Genomic DNA, 26,287 nt, shown 5'->3' with positions numbered 1-26,287 from the left:
AGATACTGCAGCACGGGACATAGTCGAGTTGGTCAGGTTGAGTGGTGATGAGTTTGCTATTTGGATGAATAAAGAAAGTAAAAAGTGTGAAAGATAAAAAACAAAAGGAGGAAGTATTGAGGTGCATATGAAGACGTATGCTTTCTTCCAATTCATTAAATCGGGCTAATATGAATCAGGTGAATTGAGTTCTGCTTTTGGAAACTGGGTTAAGAAGGGGTGCACCGGTCCTGGAGGTACTGCAATACCAGGTCAATGCGTGGAGTGGACAGAGCAAGCTCTTTTTCCATCTCCCTGTTCTAAAAATCCATTTAATATATGGTCCCCAGATAGGGGACGTATCAGATATTAAACTGATAAGAACAGATACTACACTTGATCTTAGCCAAAAGGCCGAGAAGCGATAACCAGAATTGGTTTGGGCCTCGAGTGGCACCCTGGCCTATGCCGGACACATCTTAGGGAGAGAGAGAGAGAGGGAGACAAACCCACGCCTACACAAGACATTTTGTCACCCAAGCCAACCCTTGAAAAGGCTGCTTTGCAGAGCAAAAACAAGAAGAATGGTGCGTTTTGCAGCCGCCGCCCACTGCAATGAATCTGAATAACTCCTCCTTTTGGGTGCAAGCAACTCCCCTCCCCCTTGCAGTCTTTTCAATTCATGATACAAAAAGACGGACAGGACAGGTTGCCTGACTTTCCGTCACTGCCACCCTTTGCCATCCTTACCCGTAGAAAGCCCTTTCATCATCCCCAAACCCTAATCTTTTCCCTTCCCTTCCCAGCCCCAAACCCTGCCCTCTGTACCCATCTCACCACCCGCATCCCTTCTCCTATCATCCCCCTACCACCCGAGAAAAAAAAAAAAAAAAAAGCTTGCCCCCTCCTTCCACTAGCCCACCTCCCACCCAAAGAGAAACTTCTGCTGCGCAGCTAGCTTTCTAGGCAGCAGCGCTATTGTGATGTCAGCGGGGGGCATTGTGACAAGCCGCCAGTGTTCCGTCTCTTCATGTTGTGCACTGTTCAAACGGAAAATACATCAACAGGCAGACTACAGAAAAGCTTACTAACAAAGGTTAGAGGGGGGCTTTCTCAGAGGGCTTTTTACAGTTTGTCTATTCCCAATTAGCCGTTTAAGTGTACTTAATGAAAGTAGTAATTCTTTCATAGGCCGCCCATTCTTAGTATTTGACGTTCCTTATATTGCGGTATCAGGCTGCGCAGCAGGTTGCAAAACATTCATCACCCATGACTGTCCCCAATTGGGTTCAGAAGCTAAATGTCTATCATGACCTCTCTTTTAGAATGTCCAAGAGCAAGCAAACTCTTCCTCCAGGTGAGGGAGCCAACAGCCCACTCAAGACATCATCATTGCTCAAAGAAAACCCCAAAAACCAATGCATGATAGGAATAAACAGGTAACTTTCTTTGGAGTGGAAGCGGAGAGATTGCACCAGATGCCAATTCTAGATCTTATCACACCTGTGGTCACTGCAGCAGCAGGTGAATCCACTTTGTCCAAAAGGGATCTATTCCATTCAATTGCAAATGATCTAGATAAGACAGAGAACAAGATACTGCAGCACGGGACATAGTCGAGTTGGTCAGGTTGAGTGGTGATGAGTTTGCTATTTGGATGAATAAAGAAAGTAAAAAGTGTGAAAGATAAAAAACAAAAGGAGGAAGTATTGAGGTGCATATGAAGACGTATGCTTTCTTCCAATTCATTAAATCGGGCTAATATGAATCAGGTGAATTGAGTTCTGCTTTTGGAAACTGGGTTAAGAAGGGGTGCACCGGTCCTGGAGGTACTGCAATACCAGGTCAATGCGTGGAGTGGACAGAGCAAGCTCTTTTTCCATCTCCCTGTTCTAAAAATCCATTTAATATATGGTCCCCAGATAGGGGACGTATCAGATATTAAACTGATAAGAACAGATTTTTTGATTTAATGAAGCTTTCCAAAGCACCGCAAAAAATGCATGACCGAAGTCACACCAAAAACAGTGCAAAGGCTAGGATTCGTGTGGACCCCTCCGTGAGGAGAGGGTCCCCAAAAATCAACCCCGTCCCTCCGAGCCAGAAGGCCACAGCAAGGGTCAGGGATCTTCGGTGCTCCCCCAAGCCGAAGCCTGGTTGAGCCTTGTCGTTGCTCCCAGCGTCCATCCAGGCATCTTACCCAAGTGGAGTAGAGAGCTACTAGTTGTTGGTTTCGCAGCCGAAACTGCCCGGACCGTCAACCGGTGTTGGTTTCTCAGCCCAAGGCTAACCGGACCTCCAACCGGGTGTTGGTTTCTCAGCCGAAGCTGACCCGGACCTCCAACCGGGTGTTGGTTTCTCAGCCGAAGCTGACCCGGACCTCCAACCGGGTGTTGGTTTCTCAGCCGAAGCTGACCCGGACCTCCAACCGGGTGTTGGTTTCTCAGCCAAAGCTGACCCGGACCTCCAACCGGGTGTTGGTTTCTCAGCCCAAAGCTGAACGGACCTCCGACCATGATTATAAAAATTTCCCTTCCTAGCCAGAAGGCCGGGATAGAGCAATATGCTCAGAAAGTATGAAAGGGCAAGGTACGGTGTGCTACAGAGCCCAAGGCTCGCCGGGGTCCCAAGCCAGCAAGCTCAGACTCACTCCAGGGTCGTCAATCCTGGGGCACATTGCACCATAGCCCCCACACTTACTCAGTCTAATAGCCTCGATCCTGGTAGGGCCATGGTTTCCTCTAGATGGATATACTATCCTCCCAAAGTACTAACAAGCGCAACCTTCCAGTGTGCATTGCATCATTGTACTAAGGTGGCCGGAGCCTTAAACCACCTTTTCGAACGATACTACACTTGATCTTAGCCAAAAGGCCGAGAAGCGATAACCAGAATTGGTTTGGGCCTCGAGTGGCACCCTGGCCTATGCCGGACACATCTTAGGGAGAGAGAGCGAGAGGGAGACAAACCCACGCCTACACAAGACATTTTGTCACCCAAGCCAACCCTTGAAAAGGCTGCTTTGCAGAGCAAAAACAAGAAGAATGGTGAGTTTTGCAGCCGCCGCCCACTGCAATGAATCTGAATAACTCCTCCTTTTGGGCGCAAGCAACTCCCCTCCCCCTTGCAGTCTTTTCAATTCATGATACAAAAAGACGGACAGGACAGGTTGCCTGACTTTCCGTCACTGCCACCCTTTGCCATCCTTACCCGTAGAAAGCCCTTTCATCATCCCCAAACCCTAATCTTTTCCCTTCCCTTCCCAGCCCCAAACCCTGCCCTCTGTACCCATCTCACCACCCGCATCCCTTCTCCTATCATCCCCCTACCACCCGAGAAAAAAAAAAAAAAAAAAGCTTGCCCCCTCCTTCCACTAGCCCACCTCCCACCCAAAGAGAAACTTCTGCTGCGCAGCTAGCTTTCTAGGCAGCAGCGCTATTGTGATGTCAGCGGGGGGCATTGTGACAAGCCGCCAGTGTTCCGTCTCTTCATGTTGTGCACTGTTCAAACGGAAAATACATCAACAGGCAGACTACAGAAAAGCTTACTAACAAAGGTTAGAGGGGGGCTTTCTCAGAGGGCTTTTTACAGTTTGTCTATTCCCAATTAGCCGTTTAAGTGTACTTAATGAAAGTAGTAATTCTTTCATAGGCCGCCCATTCTTAGTATTTGACGTTCCTTATATTGCGGTATCAGGCTGCGCAGCAGGTTGCAAAACATTCATCACCCATGACTGTCCCCAATTGGGTTTAGAAGCTAAATGTCTATCATGACCTCTCTTTTAGAATGTCCAAGAGCAAGCAAACTCTTCCTCCAGGTGAGGGAGCCAACAGCCCACTCAAGACATCATCATTGCTCAAAGAAAACCCCAAAAACCAATGCATGATAGGAATAAACAGGTAACTTTCTTTGGAGTGGAAGCGGAGAGATCGCACCAGATGCCAATTCTAGATCTTATCACACCTGTGGTCACTGCAGCAGCAGGTGAATCCACTTTGTCCAAAAGGGATCTATTCCATTCAATTGCAAATGATCTAGATAAGACAGAGAACAAGATACTGCAGCACGGGACATAGTCGAGTTGGTCAGGTTGAGTGGTGATGAGTTTGCTATTTGGATGAATAAAGAAAGTAAAAAGTGTGAAAGATAAAAAACAAAAGGAGGAAGTATTGAGGTGCATATGAAGACGTATGCTTTCTTCCAATTCATTAAATCGGGCTAATATGAATCAGGTGAATTGAGTTCTGCTTTTGGAAACTGGGTTAAGAAGGGGTGCACCGGTCCTGGAGGTACTGCAATACCAGGTCAATGCGTGGAGTGGACAGAGCAAGCTCTTTTTCCATCTCCCTGTTCTAAAAATCCATTTAATATATGGTCCCCAGATAGGGGACGTATCAGATATTAAACTGATAAGAACAGATACTACACTTGATCTTAGCCAAAAGGCCGAGAAGCGATAACCAGAATTGGTTTGGGCCTCGAGTGGCACCCTGGCCTATGCCGGACACATCTTAGGGAGAGAGAGCGAGAGGGAGACAAACCCACGCCTACACAAGACATTTTGTCACCCAAGCCAACCCTTGAAAAGGCTGCTTTGCAGAGCAAAAACAAGAAGAATGGTGCGTTTTGCAGCCGCCGCCCACTGCAATGAATCTGAATAACTCCTCCTTTTGGGCGCAAGCAACTCCCCTCCCCCTTGCAGTCTTTTCAATTCATGATACAAAAAGACGGACAGGACAGGTTGCCTGACTTTCCGTCACTGCCACCCTTTGCCATCCTTACCCGTAGAAAGCCCTTTCATCATCCCCAAACCCTAATCTTTTCCCTTCCCTTCCCAGCCCCAAACCCTGCCCTCTGTACCCATCTCACCACCCGCATCCCTTCTCCTATCATCCCCCTACCACCCGAGAAAAAAAAAAAAAAAAAAGCTTGCCCCCTCCTTCCACTAGCCCACCTCCCACCCAAAGAGAAACTTCTGCTGCGCAGCTAGCTTTCTAGGCAGCAGCGCTATTGTGATGTCAGCGGGGGGCATTGTGACAAGCCGCCAGTGTTCCGTCTCTTCATGTTGTGCACTGTTCAAACGGAAAATACATCAACAGGCAGACTACAGAAAAGCTTACAAACAAAGGTTAGAGGGGGGCTTTCTCAGAGGGCTTTTTACAGTTTGTCTATTCCCAATTAGCCGTTTAAGTGTACTTAATGAAAGTAGTAATTCTTTCATAGGCCGCCCATTCTTAGTATTTGACGTTCCTTATATTGCGGTATCAGGCTGCGCAGCAGGTTGCAAAACATTCATCACCCATGACTGTCCCCAATTGGGTTCAGAAGCTAAATGTCTATCATGACCTCTCTTTTAGAATGTCCAAGAGCAAGCAAACTCTTCCTCCAGGTGAGGGAGCCAACAGCCCACTCAAGACATCATCATTGCTCAAAGAAAACCCCAAAAACCAATGCATGATAGGAATAAACAGGTAACTTTCTTTGGAGTGGAAGCGGAGAGATCGCACCAGATGCCAATTCTAGATCTTATCACACCTGTGGTCACTGCAGCAGCAGGTGAATCCACTTTGTCCAAAAGGGATCTATTCCATTCAATTGCAAATGATCTAGATAAGACAGAGAACAGGATACTGCAGCACGGGACATAGTCGAGTTGGTCAGGTTGAGTGGTGATGAGTTTGCTATTTGGATGAATAAAGAAAGTAAAAAGTGTGAAAGATAAAAAACAAAAGGAGGAAGTATTGAGGTGCATATGAAGACGTATGCTTTCTTCCAATTCATTAAATCGGGCTAATATGAATCAGGTGAATTGAGTTCTGCTTTTGGAAACTGGGTTAAGAAGGGGTGCACCGGTCCTGGAGGTACTGCAATACCAGGTCAATGCGTGGAGTGGACAGAGCAAGCTCTTTTTCCATCTCCCTGTTCTAAAAATCCATTTAATATATGGTCCCCAGATAGGGGACGTATCAGATATTAAACTGATAAGAACAGATACTACACTTGATCTTAGCCAAAAGGCCGAGAAGCGATAACCAGAATTGGTTTGGGCCTCGAGTGGCACCCTGGCCTATGCCGGACACATCTTAGGGAGAGAGAGCGAGAGGGAGACAAACCCACGCCTACACAAGACATTTTGTCACCCAAGCCAACCCTTGAAAAGGCTGCTTTGCAGAGCAAAAACAAGAAGAATGGTGCGTTTTGCAGCCGCCGCCCACTGCAATGAATCTGAATAACTCCTCCTTTTGGGCGCAAGCAACTCCCCTCCCCCTTGCAGTCTTTTCAATTCATGATACAAAAAGACGGACAGGACAGGTTGCCTGACTTTCCGTCACTGCCACCCTTTGCCATCCTTACCCGTAGAAAGCCCTTTCATCATCCCCAAACCCTAATCTTTTCCCTTCCCTTCCCAGCCCCAAACCCTGCCCTCTGTACCCATCTCACCACCCGCATCCCTTCTCCTATCATCCCCCTACCACCCGAGAAAAAAAAAAAAAAAAAAGCTTGCCCCCTCCTTCCACTAGCCCACCTCCCACCCAAAGAGAAACTTCTGCTGCGCAGCTAGCTTTCTAGGCAGCAGCGCTATTGTGATGTCAGCGGGGGGCATTGTGACAAGCCGCCAGTGTTCCGTCTCTTCATGTTGTGCACTGTTCAAACGGAAAATACATCAACAGGCAGACTACAGAAAAGCTTACTAACAAAGGTTAGAGGGGGGCTTTCTCAGAGGGCTTTTTACAGTTTGTCTATTCCCAATTAGCCGTTTAAGTGTACTTAATGAAAGTAGTAATTCTTTCATAGGCCGCCCATTCTTAGTATTTGACGTTCCTTATATTGCGGTATCAGGCTGCGCAGCAGGTTGCAAAACATTCATCACCCATGACTGTCCCCAATTGGGTTCAGAAGCTAAATGTCTATCATGACCTCTCTTTTAGAATGTCCAAGAGCAAGCAAACTCTTCCTCCAGGTGAGGGAGCCAACAGCCCACTCAAGACATCATCATTGCTCAAAGAAAACCCCAAAAACCAATGCATGATAGGAATAAACAGGTAACTTTCTTTGGAGTGGAAGCGGAGAGATCGCACCAGATGCCAATTCTAGATCTTATCACACCTGTGGTCACTGCAGCAGCAGGTGAATCCACTTTGTCCAAAAGGGATCTATTCCATTCAATTGCAAATGATCTAGATAAGACAGAGAACAAGATACTGCAGCACGGGACATAGTCGAGTTGGTCAGGTTGAGTGGTGATGAGTTTGCTATTTGGATGAATAAAGAAAGTAAAAAGTGTGAAAGATAAAAAACAAAAGGAGGAAGTATTGAGGTGCATATGAAGACGTATGCTTTCTTCCAATTCATTAAATCGGGCTAATATGAATCAGGTGAATTGAGTTCTGCTTTTGGAAACTGGGTTAAGAAAGGGTGCACCGGTCCTGGAGGTACTGCAATACCAGGTCAATGCGTGGAGTGGACAGAGCAAGCTCTTTTTCCATCTCCCTGTTCTAAAAATCCATTTAATATATGGTCCCCAGATAGGGGACGTATCAGATATTAAACTGATAAGAACAGATACTACACTTGATCTTAGCCAAAAGGCCGAGAAGCGATAACCAGAATTGGTTTGGGCCTCGAGTGGCACCCTGGCCTATGCCGGACACATCTTAGGGAGAGAGAGCGAGAGGGAGACAAACCCACGCCTACACAAGACATTTTGTCACCCAAGCCAACCCTTGAAAAGGCTGCTTTGCAGAGCAAAAACAAGAAGAATGGTGCGTTTTGCAGCCGCCGCCCACTGCAATGAATCTGAATAACTCCTCCTTTTGGGCGCAAGCAACTCCCCTCCCCCTTGCAGTCTTTTCAATTCATGATACAAAAAGACGGACAGGACAGGTTGCCTGACTTTCCGTCACTGCCACCCTTTGCCATCCTTACCCGTAGAAAGCCCTTTCATCATCCCCAAACCCTAATCTTTTCCCTTCCCAGCCCCAAACCCTGCCCTCTGTACCCATCTCACCACCCGCATCCCTTCTCCTATCATCCCCCTACCACCCGAGAAAAAAAAAAAAAAAAAAGCTTGCCCCCTCCTTCCACTAGCCCACCTCCCACCCAAAGAGAAACTTCTGCTGCGCAGCTAGCTTTCTAGGCAGCAGCGCTATTGTGATGTCAGCGGGGGGCATTGTGACAAGCCGCCAGTGTTCCGTCTCTTCATGTTGTGCACTGTTCAAACGGAAAATACATCAACAGGCAGACTACAGAAAAGCTTACTAACAAAGGTTAGAGGGGGGCTTTCTCAGAGGGCTTTTTACAGTTTGTCTATTCCCAATTAGCCGTTTAAGTGTACTTAATGAAAGTAGTAATTCTTTCATAGGCCGCCCATTCTTAGTATTTGACGTTCCTTATATTGCGGTATCAGGCTGCGCAGCAGGTTGCAAAACATTCATCACCCATGACTGTCCCCAATTGGGTTCAGAAGCTAAATGTCTATCATGACCTCTCTTTTAGAATGTCCAAGAGCAAGCAAACTCTTCCTCCAGGTGAGGGAGCCAACAGCCCACTCAAGACATCATCATTGCTCAAAGAAAACCCCAAAAACCAATGCATGATAGGAATAAACAGGTAACTTTCTTTGGAGTGGAAGCGGAGAGATCGCACCAGATGCCAATTCTAGATCTTATCACACCTGTGGTCACTGCAGCAGCAGGTGAATCCACTTTGTCCAAAAGGGATCTATTCCATTCAATTGCAAATGATCTAGATAAGACAGAGAACAAGATACTGCAGCACGGGACATAGTCGAGTTGGTCAGGATGAGTGGTGATGAGTTTGCTATTTGGATGAATAAAGAAAGTAAAAAGTGTGAAAGATAAAAAACAAAAGGAGGAAGTATTGAGGTGCATATGAAGACGTATGCTTTCTTCCAATTCATTAAATCGGGCTAATATGAATCAGGTGAATTGAGTTCTGCTTTTGGAAACTGGGTTAAGAAGGGGTGCACCGGTCCTGGAGGTACTGCAATACCAGGTCAATGCGTGGAGTGGACAGAGCAAGCTCTTTTTCCATCTCCCTGTTCTAAAAATCCATTTAATATATGGTCCCCAGATAGGGGACGTATCAGATATTAAACTGATAAGAACAGATACTACACTTGATCTTAGCCAAAAGGCCGAGAAGCGATAACCAGAATTGGTTTGGGCCTCGAGTGGCACCCTGGCCTATGCCGGACACATCTTAGGGAGAGAGAGCGAGAGGCAGACAAACCCACGCCTACACAAGACATTTTGTCACCCAAGCCAACCCTTGAAAAGGCTGCTTTGCAGAGCAAAAACAAGAAGAATGGTGCGTTTTGCAGCCGCCGCCCACTGCAATGAATCTGAATAACTCCTCCTTTTGGGCGCAAACAACTCCCCTCCCCCTTGCAGTCTTTTCAATTCATGATACAAAAAGACGGACAGGACAGGTTGCCTGACTTTCCGTCACTGCCACCCTTTGCCATCCTTACCCGTAGAAAGCCCTTTCATCATCCCCAAACCCTAATCTTTTCCCTTCCCTTCCCAGCCCCAAACCCTGCCCTCTGTACCCATCTCACCACCCGCATCCCTTCTCCTATCATCCCCCTACCACCCGAGAAAAAAAAAGCTTGCCCCCTCCTTCCACTAGCCCACCTCCCACCCAAAGAGAAACTTCTGCTGCGCAGCTAGCTTTCTAGGCAGCAGCGCTATTGTGATGTCAGCGGGGGGCATTGTGACAAGCCGCCAGTGTTCCGTCTCTTCATGTTGTGCACTGTTCAAACGGAAAATACATCAACAGGCAGACTACAGAAAAGCTTACTAACAAAGGTTAGAGGGGGGCTTTCTCAGAGGGCTTTTTACAGTTTGTCTATTCCCAATTAGCCGTTTAAGTGTACTTAATGAAAGTAGTAATTCTTTCATAGGCCGCCCATTTTTAGTATTTGACGTTCCTTATATTGCGGTATCAGGCTGCGCAGCAGGTTGCAAAACATTCATCACCCATGACTGTCCCCAATTGGGTTCAGAAGCTAAATGTCTATCATGACCACTCTTTTAGAATGTCCAAGAGCAAGCAAACTCTTCCTCCAGGTGAGGGAGCCAACAGCCCACTCAAGACATCATCATTGCTCAAAGAAAACCCCAAAAACCAATGCATGATAGGAATAAACAGGTAACTTTCTTTGGAGTGGAAGCGGAGAGATCGCACCAGATGCCAATTCTAGATCTTATCACACCTGTGGTCACTGCAGCAGCAGGTGAATCCACTTTGTCCAAAAGGGATCTATTCCATTCAATTGCAAATGATCTAGATAAGACAGAGAACAAGATACTGCAGCACAGGACATAGTCGAGTTGGTCAGGTTGAGTGGTGATGAGTTTGCTATTTGGATGAATAAAGAAAGTAAAAAGTGTGAAAGATAAAAAACAAAAGGAGGAAGTATTGAGGTGCATATGAAGACGTATGCTTTCTTCCAATTCATTAAATCGGGCTAATATGAATCAGGTGAATTGAGTTCTGCTTTTGGAAACTGGGTTAAGAAGGGGTGCACCGGTCCTGGAGGTACTGCAATACCAGGTCAATGCGTGGAGTGGACAGAGCAAGCTCTTTTTCCATCTCCCTGTTCTAAAAATCCATTTAATATATGGTCCCCAGATAGGGGACGTATCAGATATTAAACTGATAAGAACAGATTTTTTTTTTTTTTTTTTTTTATTTTTTTTTGAAGGATGAGTTTGAAAATAATAAAGTGACCGCCTCTCGTTGCCCAGGTAACTGTCCGTCACAAGAGGGCTATGACATCCTACGATGCACACTCCCCCAAGGCCAGCAGTTGTGCAATACCCTGGCACCTTTCAGCACCAACCAAGGTAGTACCCTCCCAAACTACACTTGATCTTAGCCAAAAGGCCGAGAAGCGATAACCAGAATTGGTTTGGGCCTCGAGTGGCACCCTGGCCTATGCCGGACACATCTTAGGGAGAGAGAGCGAGAGGGAGACAAACCCACGCCTACACAAGACATTTTGTCACCCAAGCCAACCCTTGAAAAGGCTGCTTTGCAGAGCAAAAACAAGAAGAATGGTGCGTTTTGCAGCCGCCGCCCACTGCAATGAATCTGAATAACTCCTCCTTTTGGGCGCAAGCAACTCCCCTCCCCCTTGCAGTCTTTTCAATTCATGATACAAAAAGACGGACAGGACAGGTTGCCTGACTTTCCGTCACTGCCACCCTTTGCCATCCTTACCCGTAGAAAGCCCTTTCATCATCCCCAAACCCTAATCTTTTCCCTTCCCTTCCCAGCCCCAAACCCTGCCCTCTGTACCCATCTCACCACCCGCATCCCTTCTCCTATCATCCCCCTACCACCCGAGAAAAAAAAAAAAAAAAAAGCTTGCCCCCTCCTTCCACTAGCCCACCTCCCACCCAAAGAGAAACTTCTGCTGCGCAGCTAGCTTTCTAGGCAGCAGCGCTATTGTGATGTCAGCGGGGGGCATTGTGACAAGCCGCCAGTGTTCCGTCTCTTCATGTTGTGCACTGTTCAAACGGAAAATACATCAACAGGCAGACTACAGAAAAGCTTACTAACAAAGGTTAGAGGGGGGCTTTCTCAGAGGGCTTTTTACAGTTTGTCTATTCCCAATTAGCCGTTTAAGTGTACTTAATGAAAGTAGTAATTCTTTCATAGGCCGCCCATTCTTAGTATTTGACGTTCCTTATATTGCGGTATCAGACTGCGCAGCAGGTTGCAAAACATTCATCACCCATGACTGTCCCCAATTGGGTTCAGAAGCTAAATGTCTATCATGACCTCTCTTTTAGAATGTCCAAGAGCAAGCAAACTCTTCCTCCAGGTGAGGGAGCCAACAGCCCACTCAAGACATCATCATTGCTCAAAGAAAACCCCAAAAACCAATGCATGATAGGAATAAACAGGTAACTTTCTTTGGAGTGGAAGCGGAGAGATCGCACCAGATGCCAATTCTAGATCTTATCACACCTGTGGTCACTGCAGCAGCAGGTGAATCCACTTTGTCCAAAAGGGATCTATTCCATTCAATTGCAAATGATCTAGATAAGACAGAGAACAAGATACTGCAGCACGGGACATAGTCGAGTTGGTCAGGTTGAGTGGTGATGAGTTTGCTATTTGGATGAATAAAGAAAGTAAAAAGTGTGAAAGATAAAAAACAAAAGGAGGAAGTATTGAGGTGCATATGAAGACGTATGCTTTCTTCCAATTCATTAAATCGGGCTAATATGAATCAGGTGAATTGAGTTCTGCTTTTGGAAACTGGGTTAAGAAGGGGTGCACCGGTCCTGGAGGTACTGCAATACCAGGTCAATGCGTGGAGTGGACAGAGCAAGCTCTTTTTCCATCTCCCTGTTCTAAAAATCCATTTAATATATGGTCCCCAGATAGGGGACGTATCAGATATTAAACTGATAAGAACAGATTTCATCCGCAAATTTCAGAAAACGGTCATCGGCCACCACACAAAAGCGCAGTGCCGCAGGTGATCGCCTCCCGAGCCCAGGAACCACCAGCCATAAGGGGACGTAAGCACCAAAAGGCGCAACAATCCCCGAGGCCGGCGGTTGTGCAAGCCCGGGCCCCTCCCAGCCAAGACCAAGGCAAACCCAATGAAGGGACTACACTTGATCTTAGCCAAAAGGCCGAGAAGCGATAACCAGAATTGGTTTGGGCCTCGAGTGGCACCCTGGCCTATGCCGGACACATCTTAGGGAGAGAGAGCGAGAGGGAGACAAACCCACGCCTACACAAGACATTTTGTCACCCAAGCCAACCCTTGAAAAGGCTGCTTTGCAGAGCAAAAACAAGAAGAATGGTGCGTTTTGCAGCCGCCGCCCACTGCAATGAATCTGAATAACTCCTCCTTTTGGGCGCAAGCAACTCCCCTCCCCCTTGCAGTCTTTTCAATTCATGATACAAAAAGACGGACAGGACAGGTTGCCTGACTTTCCGTCACTGCCACCCTTTGCCATCCTTACCCGTAGAAAGCCCTTTCATCATCCCCAAACCCTAATCTTTTCCCTTCCCTTCCCAGCCCCAAACCCTGCCCTCTGTACCCATCTCACCACCCGCATCCCTTCTCCTATCATCCCCCTACCACCCGAGAAAAAAAAAAAAAAAAAAGCTTGCCCCCTCCTTCCACTAGCCCACCTCCCACCCAAAGAGAAACTTCTGCTGCGCAGCTAGCTTTCTAGGCAGCAGCGCTATTGTGATGTCAGCGGGGGGCATTGTGACAAGCCGCCAGTGTTCCGTCTCTTCATGTTGTGCACTGTTCAAACGGAAAATACATCAACAGGCAGACTACAGAAAAGCTTACTAACAAAGGTTAGAGGGGGGCTTTCTCAGAGGGCTTTTTACAGTTTGTCTATTCCCAATTAGCCGTTTAAGTGTACTTAATGAAAGTAGTAATTCTTTCATAGGCCGCCCATTCTTAGTATTTGACGTTCCTTATATTGCGGTATCAGGCTGCGCAGCAGGTTGCAAAACATTCATCACCCATGACTGTCCCCAATTGGGTTCAGAAGCTAAATGTCTATCATGACCTCTCTTTTAGAATGTCCAAGAGCAAGCAAACTCTTCCTCCAGGTGAGGGAGCCAACAGCCCACTCAAGACATCATCATTGCTCAAAGAAAACCCCAAAAACCAATGCATGATAGGAATAAACAGGTAACTTTCTTTGGAGTGGAAGCGGAGAGATCGCACCAGATGCCAATTCTAGATCTTATCACACCTGTGGTCACTGCAGCAGCAGGTGAATCCACTTTGTCCAAAAGGGATCTATTCCATTCAATTGCAAATGATCTAGATAAGACAGAGAACAAGATACTGCAGCACGGGACATAGTCGAGTTGGTCAGGTTGAGTGGTGATGAGTTTGCTATTTGGATGAATAAAGAAAGTAAAAAGTGTGAAAGATAAAAAACAAAAGGAGGAAGTATTGAGGTGCATATGAAGACGTATGCTTTCTTCCAATTCATTAAATCGGGCTAATATGAATCAGGTGAATTGAGTTCTGCTTTTGGAAACTGGGTTAAGAAGGGGTGCACCGGTCCTGGAGGTACTGCAATACCAGGTCAATGCGTGGAGTGGACAGAGCAAGCTCTTTTTCCATCTCCCTGTTCTAAAAATCCATTTAATATATGGTCCCCAGATAGGGGACGTATCAGATATTAAACTGATAAGAACAGATACTACACTTGATCTTAGCCAAAAGGCCGAGAAGCGATAACCAGAATTGGTTTGGGCCTCGAGTGGCACCCTGGCCTATGCCGGACACATCTTAGGGAGAGAGAGCGAGAGGGAGACAAACCCACGCCTACACAAGACATTTTGTCACCCAAGCCAACCCTTGAAAAGGCTGCTTTGCAGAGCAAAAACAAGAAGAATGGTGCGTTTTGCAGCCGCCGCCCACTGCAATGAATCTGAATAACTCCTCCTTTTGGGCGCAAGCAACTCCCCTCCCCCTTGCAGTCTTTTCAATTCATGATACAAAAAGACGGACAGGACAGGTTGCCTGACTTTCCGTCACTGCCACCCTTTGCCATCCTTACCCGTAGAAAGCCCTTTCATCATCCCCAAACCCTAATCTTTTCCCTTCCCTTCCCAGCCCCAAACCCTGCCCTCTGTACCCATCTCACCACCCGCATCCCTTCTCCTATCATCCCCCTACCACCCGAGAAAAAAAAAAAAAAAAAAGCTTGCCCCCTCCTTCCACTAGCCCACCCTCCCACCCAAAGAGAAACGTCTGCTGCGCAGCTAGCTTTCTAGGCAGCAGCGCTATTGTGATGTCAGCGGGGGGCATTGTGACAAGCCGCCAGTGTTCCGTCTCTTCATGTTGTGCACTGTTCAAACGGAAAATACATCAACAGGCAGACTACAGAAAAGCTTACTAACAAAGGTTAGAGGGGGGCTTTCTCAGAGGGCTTTTTACAGTTTGTCTATTCCCAATTAGCCGTTTAAGTGTACTTAATGAAAGTAGTAATTCTTTCATAGGCCGCCCATTCTTAGTATTTGACGTTCCTTATATTGCGGTATCAGGCTGCGCAGCAGGTTGCAAAACATTCATCACCCATGACTGTCCCCAATTGGGTTCAGAAGCTAAATGTCTATCATGACCTCTCTTTTAGAATGTCCAAGAGCAAGCAAACTCTTCCTCCAGGTGAGGGAGCCAACAGCCCACTCAAGACATCATCATTGCTCAAAGAAAACCCCAAAAACCAATGCATGATAGGAATAAACAGGTAACTTTCTTTGGAGTGGAAGCGGAGAGATCGCACCAGATGCCAATTCTAGATCTTATCACACCTGTGGTCACTGCAGCAGCAGGTGAATCCACTTTGTCCAAAAGGGATCTATTCCATTCAATTGCAAATGATCTAGATAAGACAGAGAACAAGATACTGCAGCACGGGACATAGTCGAGTTGGTCAGGTTGAGTGGTGATGAGTTTGCTATTTGGATGAATAAAGAAAGTAAAAAGTGTGAAAGATAAAAAACAAAAGGAGGAAGTATTGAGGTGCATATGAAGACGTATGCTTTCTTCCAATTCATTAAATCGGGCTAATATGAATCAGGTGAATTGAGTTCTGCTTTTGGAAACTGGGTTAAGAAGGGGTGCACCGGTCCTGGAGGTACTGCAATACCAGGTCAATGCGTGGAGTGGACAGAGCAAGCTCTTTTTCCATCTCCCTGTTCTAAAAATCCATTTAATATATGGTCCCCAGATAGGGGACGTATCAGATATTAAACTGATAAGAACAGATACTACACTTGATCTTAACCAAAAGGCTCGAGAAGCGATAACCAGAATTGGTTTGGGCCTCGAGTGGCACCCTGGCCTATGCCGGACACATCTTAGGGAGAGAGAGCGAGAGGGAGACAAACCCACGCCTACACAAGACATTTTGTCACCCAAGCCAACCCTTGAAAAGGCTGCTTTGCAGAGCAAAAACAAGAAGAATGGTGCGTTTTGCAGCCGCCGCCCACTGCAATGAATCTGAATAACTCCTCCTTTTGGGCGCAAGCAACTCCCCTCCCCCTTGCAGTCTTTTCAATTCATGATACAAAAAGACGGACAGGACAGGTTGCCTGACTTTCCGTCACTGCCACCCTTTGCCATCCTTACCCGTAGAAAGCCCTTTCATCATCCCCAAACCCTAATCTTTTCCCTTCCCTTCCCAGCCCCAAACCCTGCCCTCTGTACCCATCTCACCACCCGCATCCCTTCTCCTATCATCCCCCTACCACCCGAGAAAAAAAAAAAGCTTGCCCCCTCCTTCCACTAGCCCACCTCCCACCCAAAGAGAAACTTCTGCTGCGCAGCTAGCTTTCTAGGCAGCAGCGCTATTGTGATGTCAGCGGGGGGCATTGTGACAAGCCGCCAGTGTTCCGTCTCTTCATGTTGTGCACTGTTCAAACGGAAAATACATCAACAGGCAGACTACAGAAAAGCTTACTAACAAAGGTTAGAGGGGGGCTTTCTCAGAGGGCTTTTTACAGTTTGTCTATTCCCAATTAGCCGTTTAAGTGTACTTAATGAAAGTAGTAATTCTTTCATAGGCCGCCCATTCTTAGTATTTGACGTTCCTTATATTGCGGTATCAGGCTGCGCAGCAGGTTGCAAAACATTCATCACCCATGACTGTCCCCAATTGGGTTCAGAAGCTAAATGTCTATCATGACCTCTCTTTTAGAATGTCCAAGAGCAAGCAAACTCTTCCTCCAGGTGAGGGAGCCAACAGCCCACTCAAGACATCATCATTGCTCAAAGAAAACCCCAAAAACCAATGCATGATAGGAATAAACAGGTAACTTTCTTTGGAGTGGAAGCGGAGAGATCGCACCAGATGCCAATTCTAGATCTTATCACACCTGTGGTCACTGCAGCAGCAGGTGAATCCACTTTGTCCAAAAGGGATCTATTCCATTCAATTGCAAATGATCTAGATAAGACAGAGAACAAGATACTGCAGCACGGGACATAGTCGAGTTGGTCAGGTTGAGTGGTGATGAGTTTGCTATTTGGATGAATAAAGAAAGTAAAAAGTGTGAAAGATAAAAAACAAAAGGAGGAAGTATTGAGGTGCATATGAAGACGTATGCTTTCTTCCAATTCATTAAATCGGGCTAATATGAATCAGGTGAATTGAGTTCTGCTTTTGGAAACTGGGTTAAGAAGGGGTGCACCGGTCCTGGAGGTACTGCAATACCAGGTCAATGCGTGGAGTGGACAGAGCAAGCTCTTTTTCCATCTCCCTGTTCTAAAAATCCATTTAATATATGGTCCCCAGATAGGGGACGTATCAGATATTAAACTGATAAGAACAGATACTACACTTGATCTTAGCCAAAAGGCCGAGAAGCGATAACCAGAATTGGTTTGGGCCTCGAGTGGCACCCTGGCCTATGCCGGACACATCTTAGGGAGAGAGAGCTAGAGGGAGACAAACCCACGCCTACACAAGACATTTTGTCACCCAAGCCAACCCTTGAAAAGGCTGCTTTGCAGAGCAAAAACAAGAAGAATGGTGCGTTTTGCAGCCGCCGCCCACTGCAATGAATCTGAATAACTCCTCCTTTTGGGCGCAAGCAACTCCCCTCCCCCTTGCAGTCTTTTCAATTCATGATACAAAAAGACGGACAGGACAGGTTGCCTGACTTTCCGTCACTGCCACCCTTTGCCATCCTTACCCGTAGAAAGCCCTTTCATCATCCCCAAACCCTAATCTTTTCCCTTCCCTTCCCAGCCCCAAACCCTGCCCTCTGTACCCATCTCACCACCCGCATCCCTTCTCCTATCATCCCCCTACCACCCGAGAAAAAAAAAAAAAAAAGCTTGCCCCCTCCTTCCACTAGCCCACCTCCCACCCAAAGAGAAACTTCTGCTGCGCAGCTAGCTTTCTAGGCAGCAGCGCTATTGTGATGTCAGCGGGGGGCATTGTGACAAGCCGCCAGTGTTCCGTCTCTTCATGTTGTGCACTGTTCAAACGGAAAATACATCAACAGGCAGACTACAGAAAAGCTTACTAACAAAGGTTAGAGGGGGGCTTTCTCAGAGGGCTTTTTACAGTTTGTCTATTCCCAATTAGCCGTTTAAGTGTACTTAATGAAAGTAGTAATTCTTTCATAGGCCGCCCATTCTTAGTATTTGACGTTCCTTATATTGCGGTATCAGGCTGCGCAGCAGGTTGCAAAACATTCATCACCCATGACTGTCCCCAATTGGGTTCAGAAGCTAAATGTCTATCATGACCTCTCTTTTAGAATGTCCAAGAGCAAGCAAACTCTTCCTCCAGGTGAGGGAGCCAACAGCCCACTCAAGACATCATCATTGCTCAAAGAAAACCCCAAAAACCAATGCATGATAGGAATAAACAGGTAACTTTCTTTGGAGTGGAAGCGGAGAGATCGCACCAGATGCCAATTCTAGATCTTATCACACCTGTGGTCACTGCAGCAGCAGGTGAATCCACTTTGTCCAAAAGGGATCTATTCCATTCAATTGCAAATGATCTAGATAAGACAGAGAACAAGATACTGCAGCACGGGACATAGTCGAGTTGGTCAGGTTGAGTGGTGATGAGTTTGCTATTTGGATGAATAAAGAAAGTAAAAAGTGTGAAAGATAAAAAACAAAAGGAGGAAGTATTGAGGTGCATATGAAGACGTATGCTTTCTTCCAATTCATTAAATCGGGCTAATATGAATCAGGTGAATTGAGTTCTGCTTTTGGAAACTGGGTTAAGAAGGGGTGCACCGGTCCTGGAGGTACTGCAATACCAGGTCAATGCGTGGAGTGGACAGAGCAAGCTCTTTTTCCATCTCCCTGTTCTAAAAATGCATTTAATATATGGTCCCCAGATAGGGGACGTATCAGATATTAAACTGATAAGAACAGATACTACACTTGATCTTAGCCAAAAGGCCGAGAAGCGATAACCAGAATTGGTTTTGGCCTCGAGTGGCACCCTGGCCTATGCCGGACACATCTTAGGGAGAGAGAGCGAGAGGGAGACAAACCCACGCCTACACAAGACATTTTGTCACCCAAGCCAACCCTTGAAAAGGCTGCTTTGCAGAGCAAAAACAAGAAGAATGGTGCGTTTTGCAGCCGCCGCCCACTGCAATGAATCTGAATAACTCCTCCTTTTGGGCGCAAGCAACTCCCCTCCCCCTTGCAGTCTTTTCAATTCATGATACAAAAAGACGGACAGGACAGGTTGCCTGACTTTCCGTCACTGCCACCCTTTGCCATCCTTACCCGTAGAAAGCCCTTTCATCATCCCCAAACCCTAATCTTTTCCCTTCCCTTCCCAGCCCCAAACCCTGCCCTCTGTACCCATCTCACCACCCGCATCCCTTCTCCTATCATCCCCCTACCACCCGAGAAAAAAAAAAAAAAAAAGCTTGCCCCCTCCTTCCACTAGCCCACCTCCCACCCAAAGAGAAACTTCTGCTGCGCAGCTAGCTTTCTAGGCAGCAGCGCTATTGTGATGTCAGCGGGGGGCATTGTGACAAGCCGCCAGTGTTCCGTCTCTTCATGTTGTGCACTGTTCAAACGGAAAATACATCAACAGGCAGACTACAGAAAAGCTTACTAACAAAGGTTAGAGGGGGGCTTTCTCAGAGGGCTTTTTACAGTTTGTCTATTCCCAATTAGCCGTTTAAGTGTACTTAATGAAAGTAGTAATTCTTTCATAGGCCGCCCATTCTTAGTATTTGACGTTCCTTATATTGCGGTATCAGGCTGCGCAGCAGGTTGCAAAACATTCATCACCCATGACTGTCCCCAATTGGGTTCAGAAGCTAAATGTCTATCATGACCTCTCTTTTAGAATGTCCAAGAGCAAGCAAACTCTTCCTCCAGGTGAGGGAGCCAACAGCCCACTCAAGACATCATCATTGCTCAAAGAAAACCCCAAAAACCAATGCATGATAGGAATAAACAGGTAACTTTCTTTGGAGTGGAAGCGGAGAGATCGCACCAGATGCCAATTCTAGATCTTATCACACCTGTGGTCACTGCAGCAGCAGGTGAATCCACTTTGTCCAAAAGGGATCTATTCCATTCAATTGCAAATGATCTAGATAAGACAGAGAACAAGATACTGCAGCACGGGACATAGTCGAGTTGGTCAGGTTGAGTGGTGATGAGTTTGCTATTTGGATGAATAAAGAAAGTAAAAAGTGTGAAAGATAAAAAACAAAAGGAGGAAGTATTGAGGTGCATATGAAGACGTATGCTTTCTTCCAATTCATTAAATCGGGCTAATATGAATCAGGTGAATTGAGTTCTGCTTTTGGAAACTGGGTTAAGAAGGGGTGCACCGGTCCTGGAGGTACTGCAATACCAGGTCAATGCGTGGAGTGGACAGAGCAAGCTCTTTTTCCATCTCCCTGTTCTAAAAATGCATTTAATATATGGTCCCCAGATAGGGGACGTATCAGATATTAAACTGATAAGAACAGATACTACACTTGATCTTAGCCAAAAGGCCGAGAAGCGATAACCAGAATTGGTTTGGGCCTCGAGTGGCACCCTGGCCTATGCCGGACACATCTTAGGGAGAGAGAGCGAGAGGGAGACAAACCCACGCCTACACAAGACATTTTGTCACCCAAGCCAACCCTTGAAAAGGCTGCTTTGCAGAGCAAAAACAAGAAGAATGGTGCGTTTTGCAGCCGCCGCCCACTGCAATGAATCTGAATAACTCCTCCTTTTGGGCGCAAGCAACTCCCCTCCCCCTTGCAGTCTTTTCAATTCATGATACAAAAAGACGGACAGGACAGGTTGCCTGACTTTCCGTCACTGCCACCCTTTGCCATCCTTACCCGTAGAAAGCCCTTTCATCATCCCCAAACCCTAATCTTTTCCCTTCCCAGCCCCAAACCCTGCCCTCTGTACCCATCTCACCACCCGCATCCCTTCTCCTATCATCCCCCTACCACCCGAGAAAAAAAAAAAAAAAAAAGCTTGCCCCCTCCTTCCACTAGCCCACCTCCCACCCAAAGAGAAACTTCTGCTGCGCAGCTAGCTTTCTAGGCAGCAGCGCTATTGTGATGTCAGCGGGGGGCATTGTGACAAGCCGCCAGTGTTCCGTCTCTTCATGTTGTGCACTGTTCAAACGGAAAATACATCAACAGGCAGACTACAGAAAAGCTTACTAACAAAGGTTAGAGGGGGGCTTTCTCAGAGGGCTTTTTACAGTTTGTCTATTCCCAATTAGCCGTTTAAGTGTACTTAATGAAAGTAGTAATTCTTTCATAGGCCGCCCATTCTTAGTATTTGACGTTCCTTATATTGCGGTATCAGGCTGCGCAGCAGGTTGCAAAACATTCATCACCCATGACTGTCCCCAATTGGGTTCAGAAGCTAAATGTCTATCATGACCTCTCTTTTAGAATGTCCAAGAGCAAGCAAACTCTTCCTCCAGGTGAGGGAGCCAACAGCCCACTCAAGACATCATCATTGCTCAAAGAAAACCCCAAAAACCAATGCATGATAGGAATAAACAGGTAACTTTCTTTGGAGTGGAAGCGGAGAGATCGCACCAGATGCCAATTCTAGATCTTATCACACCTGTGGTCACTGCAGCAGCAGGTGAATCCACTTTGTCCAAAAGGGATCTATTCCATTCAATTGCAAATGATCTAGATAAGACAGAGAACAAGATACTGCAGCACGGGACATAGTCGAGTTGGTCAGGTTGAGTGGTGATGAGTTTGCTATTTGGATGAATAAAGAAAGTAAAAAGTGTGAAAGATAAAAAACAAAAGGAGGAAGTATTGAGGTGCATATGAAGACGTATGCTTTCTTCCAATTCATTAAATCGGGCTAATATGAATCAGGTGAATTGAGTTCTGCTTTTGGAAACTGGGTTAAGAAGGGGTGCACCGGTCCTGGAGGTACTGCAATACCAGGTCAATGCGTGGAGTGGACAGAGCAAGCTCTTTTTCCATCTCCCTGTTCTAAAAATCCATTTAATATATGGTCCCCAGATAGGGGACGTATCAGATATTAAACTGATAAGAACAGATTTTGATTTAACAGCATCTTTATTATCATGCACTACTCACAAAAAGGTAACAAACCGTGTACAGTGCCACAGCCCCGTACACACAGAAATATACAATCCTTCTTACATAGCCATATAGTACGACGCACTAAACTATACATCACGCTCCTATGCTTATCCATAACACTCAAGCTGAAAGAAAAAGTTAGACAATAAATAACGACGAACCGGCGATTGGGGGATGGGGGTAGGGGAAAAGGGGGATAGGGTGGGGAAATCACAGGCCCGAAGCTTTATTGAAAGACGCACATAACGGGAAAAGGAGGGAGGGGGCATGGAAGAGGTCTAAACCTCCTCCTCGGCGCTGTCGTCCGGACTGTCCATGATGGAATAGTCTCTGAGCAGGCTGTGGATCAGCCTGCGGCAATCCTGGATAGACATCCTCTCCCTCTTCAAGATGAGCCGGTTCCTGGCGACCCAAATAGCGTCCTTAAAGCAGTTCATAAGGCGCCAAGCCTCCTGGATGGCTCCAACGGTGTGAGTCCCAGGGAAGAGTCCATAAAGTACGGAATGGTACGATAGGCTCCCTCTGGGGACGGAGTTCCTCAGGTCATCCTCCAGGGCAACCAACAGGCGCTGTGCGAAACGGCAGTCCCAAAAGGCGTGCAGCGATGTTTCCTCCACGAAGGGGCACCTTGGGCAGTACCGGGTTTTGCACAGGTTCCGGGCATGCATGAATGACCGGACGGGCAGTCCGCCCTGTATCGCCATCCATGACAAGTCCTTGTGCCCGTTGGTCAATCCAGCCGATGACACGTTTGTCCAAACAGTCTCCAGTGTGTCGTGATGAAGTCCTGGAATGTTCTCCATTTCGTCCTTGGCTCTGATGAGTTTGTGGATAGTCTTTGGCTTCCACAAATCAGGCTTGAGTCCCTCCAGTTGGTGTTCCCTCACAAACCGAACCACGTCTCCGTAGAACCATGGCGCCGTCCAGTTGTAGGGGAAGGAGCTGTCCCACTTGTCCCAGCCTAACCGTCTCCAAAGGGGGAGCAGGAAGAAGCGAGACATGGACCCACCCGCGGAACCTCTCTTGACTCGCAGAGTTCGGCGAACGCAGTCACATACGAAGGAGGATCGCAGGAGGGTAGGGATATCGGGTACGCCCTTCCCACCCTTGCGAGGATCCTTGTACATGATGCTCCGCTTTACTCTGTCCATCTTGGATCCCCAGACAAAACGAAACACCGTCCCGGTAATGGCCCTGCACACGGTGGCAAGGGGGGGCCAGGCCTGGGCCGTGTACTGCAGCACGGGCAGTACCTCGTTACGCAGGACCAGTGCTTTGCCCTCACAGGTGAGGCGTCTGAGGCTCCACAGACCGATCCGTTGGGTGATCTTGGTCAAGCGTTCCTCCCAGGACTTGAGGGCTGCTCCTTCCTTCCCGAACCAGACTCCAAGAACCTTGATGAAATCCGGCTGGATGCTGAAAGGGAAGGGGGCGGAAGAGGCCGGCTGCCAGTCCCCGAAGAGCATGGCTTCCGACTTCCCGCAGTTGACTTTGGCTCCCGAAGCCCGTCCGAAGGTCTCACAGGTCTGGACGAGGGTGTCGACTGAGCGCCGGTCCGCGCAGAAGACGGTCACGTCGTCCATGTAGAGCGAGCACTTGACCTCGAAGCGTTCTGGTCCTGGTGCGGTGATCCCTCTGATCTCTCCATTCCGCCGGATAGCCTCTGCAAAGAGTTCTATAACACAAACAAAAAGAAGAGGTGACAGAGGACAGCCTTGTCTGACCCCTGAGAGGACCGGGAAGGGGTCAGTCTTCCAGCCGTTTACCAACACCGAGCTGTGAATATCAAAATACATTAGTTGGACATACAAGCAAAACATGTTACCCAAACCTAACCTGTGCAGAGCTTTGCCCAGGAACTCATGGGAAACACGGTCGAAGGCCTTTTCCTGATCCAACGAGATCAGGGCTGCGTGCACCCGGCGGGCTTTGATGTACTCGACCGTGTCCCGCATGAGAGCCAGGCTGTCTGCGATGCGACGTCCGGGGATGCCGCAGGTCTGATCCGGGTGGATGATCCGTCCGATAACAGTCTTCAATCTCGTTGCCATCGTCTTGGCCAGGATCTTGTAGTCGACGTTCAGAAGGGTGATGGGACGCCAATTCTTCAGGTCGCACCTCTCTCCTTTACGCTTGTACAGGATCGTGACCATTCCTTCCCTCAGAGATGGAGGCATTCTGCCCTCCACCACCATCTCCTCATACAGCCCTAACAGGTCCGGACAGATTAGGTCTCCCAGCGCTACATAGAGCTCTGCTGGGAGGCCGTCACTGCCCGGTGTCCTGCCAGAACTAAAGGATTTGGCGGCCGAGAGCAGCTCGTCCACCGTCAGAGGAACATCCATGGCCGCCGCGTCTGCAGGGTCAAGATGGTTAGTGATACCTGACAGGAACTTATCGGCGGCCTCGGGGTCAGTAGTCTTGCGGGCGTAGAGTTCGCTGTAGAAGTCGCTGACGACCTTCATCACGTTCTCTTTCCCGCGTCGCATGCTTCCACTCTCGTCTCGTAGTTCATTCATGGGCGTGTGACCGGCGTGGAGTTTCCTGAAAAAGAACGAGTTACATTTCTCACCCTTCTCCAGGTTCTCCACTTTGGAACGGAAGACAATTCGCTCGGACTCCTCCTCGAAGTGCCTTTTCAGGCTCCTCTTAGTCTCCTCCAGCTCCTCTCTCACGTCCCATCCGCATCGAAGAAGGTCCTGCAGGGAACGCAGCTCACGCTGGAGTCTCCTGAAGTCCCTCCTCTTCAGACACGCCTGTTGTTGACTCTTTGCCTGAAAGAAGAAACGGAACTCGAGTTTAACGTATTCCCACCAGTCGGAAACAGACTGGAAGCCCGCCTTGTAGGCCCGCCACGTGGAGTAGGCAGCTCTAAGCTCCTCCAGAATCTCACCCTTTTCCAGCAGAGAGCAGTTCAGCTTCCAGGAGCCCGGGCCAATGGGGAAGCCATGGCCCAGCACACCTTGAAAGTGAATGGCTCTGTGGTCAGAGAAGAAGCAGGGGACCATCGCGTGCCCACTCCGCCCAACCGCCCGAGAGGTAAACACAAAGTCAATCCTGGAACGCAGCGAGCCATCGGATCGGCACCATGAATAGTTCACAGATCCGTGTCCGATGGAGCCAACAACGTCCACAAGAGAGGCTTCGGTCACCATCTCAATGAGCAGTTTGGATGTGACGTCCAACTTGGCAGCCGTTCCAGAACTGCGTCCATCCTCCTCAATCGGGCAGTTGAAATCCCCGGCCATCACTACCGTCCTGGCGGTAGCGAGCTGAGGGCGCAGGGCTTGGAGGAGCTCCAGTCGATCGCTCTTCACAGGAGAAGCATACACATTGATGAACCTGACAGGTTCTCCCGCCCAGGTGCCATCCACGAGCAGTAACCTGCCGCAGACGATTTCCTGAACAGAGTCCAATGTGAAGGCGCTTCCCCTGATCAGCACGGCGACCCCCGCGGACCTACAGTCGCCCTCGCCAGACCAGTAGGATGGGCCATGGGTCCACTCCCTGGCCAGATGGTTGAAGGACCTAGAGGAGGGAAGGGAGCATTCCTGCAGGAAAAATACATCACTAGACTGAGTGTTAAGGAACGCAAAAATTGTCTGACGTCGGAACTTGTCTCTGATGCTCCTAACATTAATGGAAAAGATGTTAATGTTAGCAGTCATTGGAGGAAAGAGAAAGTTAGAGCAGGCGGTGTGCCTTAGTTACCACTCCGGTCGGGCGGTTCTTCCTCTTTGGCACCTGCTGGTAAGGGTATCTCCAGCAGACCCTCTTCTTCCAGCTGATCGAGCAGGGATGGTGCCTCAGTGGCTTCCGACTCCTCCATTTCTTCTTCGGCCACAAGGGACTCCACCATCTGCTCCAACACGTCCGGTTCTGGGAGGAGGCCATCCTCCTCTTCCTGGGGTGGATTGGGGTCCACAATGAACAGCTTGGAAGGTTCTGCGACAGGACTATCTTCCACCTTCCTTTTCCTTTGGCCTGTACCTGAGGAGACAAGAGCTGGAAAATCCTCCTCGGTGAAAAGTGCAAGAGTGCTGAGGCCCTCTGCTCTCATGGTCTGGGGAGGGAGAGTGGGCTTTGGGGGGGGGGTGAGGAGACCAACTGAGGAGTAGGGAAATGAGGTGGAGGTAGTGGAATCCTCAGTAGGGTTGGCCGGGGGGGGAGGGGTTTGGACAGGGGTGACAGG

At 48.0% G+C, this 26,287-nt stretch overlaps 11 non-coding genes and 4 pseudogenes across 11 annotated transcripts; all 15 read right to left on the bottom strand.

The window, feature by feature from the left end:
- Positions 1-214: 214 nt before the first annotated feature.
- Positions 215-405, bottom strand: LOC142252545 (U2 spliceosomal RNA). The gene has a single exon (XR_012725918.1). It is a non-coding gene; the product is annotated as a U2 spliceosomal RNA (small nuclear RNA).
- A 1,381-nt stretch (positions 406-1,786) lies between these two features.
- On the bottom strand, positions 1,787-1,984 carry LOC142253224 (U2 spliceosomal RNA). The gene has a single exon (XR_012726536.1). It is a non-coding gene; the product is annotated as a U2 spliceosomal RNA (small nuclear RNA).
- A 739-nt stretch (positions 1,985-2,723) lies between these two features.
- On the bottom strand, positions 2,724-2,865 carry LOC142253691 (U2 spliceosomal RNA; annotated as a pseudogene).
- Positions 2,866-4,246: 1,381 nt separating this feature from the next.
- On the bottom strand, positions 4,247-4,437 carry LOC142252544 (U2 spliceosomal RNA). The gene has a single exon (XR_012725917.1). It is a non-coding gene; the product is annotated as a U2 spliceosomal RNA (small nuclear RNA).
- A 1,381-nt stretch (positions 4,438-5,818) lies between these two features.
- Positions 5,819-6,009, bottom strand: LOC142252543 (U2 spliceosomal RNA). Its single transcript, XR_012725916.1, has one exon. It is a non-coding gene; the product is annotated as a U2 spliceosomal RNA (small nuclear RNA).
- Positions 6,010-7,390: 1,381 nt separating this feature from the next.
- LOC142252436 (U2 spliceosomal RNA) lies at positions 7,391-7,581 on the bottom strand. Its single transcript, XR_012725813.1, has one exon. It is a non-coding gene; the product is annotated as a U2 spliceosomal RNA (small nuclear RNA).
- Positions 7,582-8,957: 1,376 nt separating this feature from the next.
- On the bottom strand, positions 8,958-9,148 carry LOC142252542 (U2 spliceosomal RNA). Its single transcript, XR_012725915.1, has one exon. It is a non-coding gene; the product is annotated as a U2 spliceosomal RNA (small nuclear RNA).
- A 1,372-nt stretch (positions 9,149-10,520) lies between these two features.
- LOC142253502 (U2 spliceosomal RNA) lies at positions 10,521-10,726 on the bottom strand (annotated as a pseudogene).
- A 1,557-nt stretch (positions 10,727-12,283) lies between these two features.
- Positions 12,284-12,463, bottom strand: LOC142253333 (U2 spliceosomal RNA; annotated as a pseudogene).
- A 1,586-nt stretch (positions 12,464-14,049) lies between these two features.
- Positions 14,050-14,240, bottom strand: LOC142252541 (U2 spliceosomal RNA). Its single transcript, XR_012725914.1, has one exon. It is a non-coding gene; the product is annotated as a U2 spliceosomal RNA (small nuclear RNA).
- Positions 14,241-15,622: 1,382 nt separating this feature from the next.
- Positions 15,623-15,814, bottom strand: LOC142252955 (U2 spliceosomal RNA). Its single transcript, XR_012726315.1, has one exon. It is a non-coding gene; the product is annotated as a U2 spliceosomal RNA (small nuclear RNA).
- A 1,374-nt stretch (positions 15,815-17,188) lies between these two features.
- LOC142252540 (U2 spliceosomal RNA) lies at positions 17,189-17,379 on the bottom strand. Its single transcript, XR_012725913.1, has one exon. It is a non-coding gene; the product is annotated as a U2 spliceosomal RNA (small nuclear RNA).
- A 1,379-nt stretch (positions 17,380-18,758) lies between these two features.
- LOC142252830 (U2 spliceosomal RNA) lies at positions 18,759-18,949 on the bottom strand. The gene has a single exon (XR_012726196.1). It is a non-coding gene; the product is annotated as a U2 spliceosomal RNA (small nuclear RNA).
- A 1,380-nt stretch (positions 18,950-20,329) lies between these two features.
- Positions 20,330-20,520, bottom strand: LOC142252828 (U2 spliceosomal RNA). Its single transcript, XR_012726194.1, has one exon. It is a non-coding gene; the product is annotated as a U2 spliceosomal RNA (small nuclear RNA).
- Positions 20,521-21,896: 1,376 nt separating this feature from the next.
- On the bottom strand, positions 21,897-22,099 carry LOC142253011 (U2 spliceosomal RNA; annotated as a pseudogene).
- Between the last annotated feature and the right edge of the window lie 4,188 nt (positions 22,100-26,287).

This window comes from Anomaloglossus baeobatrachus, chromosome 9 (assembly GCF_048569485.1).
Source record: "Anomaloglossus baeobatrachus isolate aAnoBae1 chromosome 9, aAnoBae1.hap1, whole genome shotgun sequence".
Classification (NCBI taxonomy): Eukaryota; Metazoa; Chordata; class Amphibia; order Anura; family Aromobatidae; genus Anomaloglossus; species Anomaloglossus baeobatrachus.
Note: the sequence above shows the minus strand (reverse complement) of the source record. Positions and strands in the feature narration are given on the sequence as shown.